The sequence below is a fragment of the Aristolochia californica genome, unplaced genomic scaffold (assembly GCF_029961685.1).
Source record: "Aristolochia californica isolate CCGP_79_NKW_82.1479 unplaced genomic scaffold, dmAriCali1.0.hap1 SCAF_2, whole genome shotgun sequence".
Classification (NCBI taxonomy): domain Eukaryota; kingdom Viridiplantae; phylum Streptophyta; class Magnoliopsida; order Piperales; family Aristolochiaceae; genus Aristolochia; species Aristolochia californica.
The window spans coordinates 9,116,417-9,121,088 of record NW_027181881.1 but is presented as its reverse complement, the minus strand read 5'-3'; positions in this window follow the sequence as shown (position 1 = coordinate 9,121,088).

Sequence of the window (4,672 nt, the reverse complement as noted above, 5' to 3'; positions counted from 1 at the left end):
CGTCCCTGAGAGAAGACAACTCTTAGTTCCTTTTTGTCTGTGATTGTTCATCCAATATCAAGTATTTGACCGTCCCTGAGAGAAGACAGGATCCACGTCTGGCACGGAAACTGTAAATCGTGTCAGAAAATGGTTCAGGGTCAAAAGACTAAAATTTGAATTTGTGAAAGAGAAAGGTGTGGTTTTATCAAACCCTCCAAAGCAAATTAACTAGAGAATGGATAGTCAAAATTCGGCAGCTAGCACAATAAATTTAGATTATTTGGAGAGAAATGACTCGACATGTTAATTCCCGTTCATATATTTGACCGAGTTATAGAACAGCCAGGTTACGAGAAGCATCTTTTTCCGGCTCACCAACCACACCTCTCCCACTTCCCTTCCAAGCAACCTATTAATTCACCTATACTTGACTCACACCGGGAACATATTTGTTTCTAGTTTGTGGAAAATCAGAGAACAAGAGTACGAGAGAGGAGAAATCCCAAACTCAGAGAAGAGCAGAGAAGAACCTATTCTCCCCTCAAGCTACCCATGTTTATAAAATAATTAAGCACCATTTAGCGCAACATTTTTAGGCTTAAAAGCTGCTTTTGAAAGTAAAAAGGCACTTTGTTAAAAAAGAAAAGCCTATTTGAAAACACCCAACTTTTTAAAAATTTAAAAAGCTAAAATCTTTCGATAAACTGTTTTCAGATAACCTTAAAAATGAAGTTTTCTCTGCAAATCTGTTGGCCAAGCCCCTTCTCCGTTTGCAGGTCGTGACCGATATTTTTCCCTTTCAATTGAAATGTCGAAGAGGAAGAAAGAGAGGAGAATACTCGCGTTAATTGGTGCCGTAGAATTTGTTGTCGTTGCAGTGAATCTTGCAACTCTTGTTCCCTACACTAATTTCTCTCGATCGAACAAAATAGATATGAAATTGATTGGTAAAAGACAACGAAAAGTACCGTCCAACTCCAACTCATCGTAAAGAATCCAACATCTTGATGATGACTTCACCTCTTGATAAGGTAAAACATTTCATTGATTAGGTCAGAAAGTAATTAATCTACCTCTGCTTGCAAATATCGTGTTTCCTATTTTAATTGGGTAATATATTTATTATTTAACTATATTTATTATTTAATAGAATGGGCCGAAATTAAGTGATATAATTTTGTTGAGCCCATCAAGGAATATGAGCTAATTGAACAAATACCCTAAGGAATTATGGGAACCCCATATAAAGAGACATATTATGATTATGGTCTCCAAAATACTAAATCAAACACGTTCTTTTCCCCATCCGGAAGAGAGATGAAGGACCATTGAGGAACTAAGGAGATTTAGTGAGGAATATCACAAAATCAATCATTCGTTCGTATCGTTCGTCATAGTGATTCCGCAACAGAAAAACAAAATTTTGGAATGGATACAGGTATGTATCCCAATCCTAATATTCTAGCAAGCTGTAAATTCTGGATTAGGATTTAAGATTAAAGTTTTTTTTAACATGCGAAATATAAGAAAAATAAAAATTGTGTAGCTATACCTACATTCTTGGGCATGGACCTCTAAGACCCTACATCATTACCTTAAACGTAAAAATCTTGTCACATCCTTCAAACCATACTTCTCACAACAAGTTGCTCCTCCCATCTATCAACAAGATATTGATTTCTCTTCATTTTTCACTATTTCTTGGCTTCTTAAAAGAGGGGTTAGTCAACATTAAAGTTCAAGTTCAAGTTTAAATTCAAGACAATGATTTGATTCAACTTTAACTTTTCTCTTGAGGGGGGGGTTAGTCAACAAAATGAAAATTTGATCTTCATCTTCATCTTCATCTTATGTATCTACATGATCTTCATCTTCGAAATGGGTGTTAGTGTGGACAACTTCATCTTCGAAATTTTTGAAATAGGGTGTTCGTGTGGACAACTTCATCTTCATCTTCATCTTATAGAAATTTAAAATCATTGATTTTAATAATTATAAAAATGAAGTAATTAAACCAAAGTGTTTGAGTTAACAATATTTTAATTACCACTATTAAATCACTAATACAATAGAGTAAATAAAAAAAATCTGATTAATGAATAAAAAATATTATAGTAATAACATAAGATAGATTTGTATTGTATTAATTAATAATATATTTTGACATAGTTAATGATGATATATTAATCAAATGCATACTTTAATTATATTTTATTTACCAGAGACTTAAATATGAAGTTTAATATAGTAATAAAATAAAATAAAATAATAAATAAATACATATACAACTTTTAAAATAACCTAAAAAAACTATTCAAATAATGTGTTCGTGCCTTTAATATTACAATCAACGAGTTACAAGTTTAGTACATATAAATTACACATGTTCAAAAGTAATAAGAGTAAACCATCATTTATCGTTCCACATGGATGTCGATATGGCATCTCGAAATTGTGCGGCTCTTGTGGATTCTAATGTACTCTGCCTCCGAATGTTTGTTACTTGGCTACCCACATCCTCAACATCATCGCAATCGTCACTGTCTATATCATCCATTGCACATAATTGGACCGCATCACCTCCTCCACCGAGCTCGCCACCCGAATCATCATCTTCATCTTCAAATATATCATCATAATCTTCTACACGTATATAATTGTGCAATATGCAACAAGCATGTACAATTTTCACCTGGATCTTAAAAGAAAATGGAGGAGTGCCTTTTAATATTTGAAATCGAGCTTTTAAAGCACCAAAAGTTCGCTCAATAATATTCTGTAAAGATGAATGTCTTCGGTTGAATAATTCTTGTAGATGATACTGGGTTCCTCAATATTGAGCCAAAAAATCCCGGAAGATTTGCATAACCAGCATCGACTAGATAATATTTTCCTATAATAAAAATTATATACCACATAAAATAATTGAAGATAAAATAGATAAAAAATTACTGCATAAAAATATATTACTTACCTTCAGGTACAAAGATTTTATCTCAACGAGTCAATGCATCCTTCAGTACAAGGGAATCGGCTGCTGACCCCTCCCATCCAGCAAGTACATAAGTGAATTGCATATCAAATGAACATGCTGCCATCACATTTTGTGAGAGATAACCTTTTCTATTCCAAAACCTTGGTTGATCTTCAAGTGGAATGTCGGCTTTTATATGAGTTCCATCAATAGCTCCAATACAATCCTAATTATACATTTTCAATTAATATTTACTAACTTTGTATATTAATGTAAAATTATTTAGTTATAGGAAGTGATGTTACCTTGAAGTAGGGGTAAAACATTGAATTTGTTAAAATCTTCGAGTGTGTGCGTTCTGAAGGCCGTTTGACGTAATCAGAGTGAAGTTTGAGGATTGCATCCAACACCTTGTTGAAATACTTACTTATCGTCCAGTATGATCTATCAAACATCTCTGTTGTGACACTATATACTTGTCCTTGACCAACAGTTAGGAGGAAATATGCAAGTTGTTCTTCAACTGAGATGGTCTTTGTGGCTGATAAAAACCCTTTACTAGTAAGTATATCTACGAATTTGTAAAATACCAGTTGGTTCATCCTGTGCACTTTCCGAAATTTAACTGGAGATTTGTCTAGTGCCTTTTGCAAATACAATGGACCATTCATCCTACAAGATCGTGGTACACGTCTGTTGCAGTGATACAGATAGTATCTTTCCATGGCAATCAACAAAGTTGTGAATGCAACCATAGTTGCAACCTTTTCATCGTCTGTCATAGTATCCAAGGAAATCCACAAATTCAATCGCCTAAAATTCAAAAACACGAGTAAACATCAATCTTCAATCATAACCTATTTCCAATCACACCTATAAACAACCATATTCATCCACATTCCCACATCCTACATTCATCCACATTCCACATCCTACATTCATCCACATTCACACATCCTACATTCAATCACATCCTACATTCATCCACATTCCACATCCTACATTCGATCACATCCTACATTCATCCACATTCCACATCCTACATTCAATCACATCCTACATTCATCCACATTCCACATCCATACTCAAAACACCATATTCATTTATGCAATATATAAACACAACAACATATCAAATTTAAATACAAACCATACTAATAAGTCTTGCAACGTCATAATTCAAATATCATGTCTACTGCATAATAATATTCCAAAAAAATAGTGTATTTATAACGCATTACAATTAGTTTTCAAAATAAAATTTAAGCCACTCGACCCGCTCTTCCACTGTCATTTCCATAAACATGACCTTCTTAGTTGGTGTATCCAACCATGAAGGAGCGCGATACTTCAATTCTGTAGGCAAGTCCGGGATTTCCTTGAGGGCATTGACGCAACCTCTTATAATATCGTCTTTCATCATGAAATTCTCAAATGTCTAAGCAATTTGATCTATTGCATCAAAGATTTTGTACTAGTGTTGTTATCGGGCATTTCGGTTCTCTTTCTACGACGACTTGAAGATGACCGTTTACTTCTTTCAGATTGATTACCTAGAGACTCATCCATGCTTAATAATGGTGATGGAGTATCCCTAACTATATCAACATCCGTTGGCTCATCCATCGGGACATGTTCTGATTCACGGATCACCTCATCGCCCTGATCTACAAAGGTTGCAGCTCCTGACCCTACCACTATTGTGTTTCCCACCACC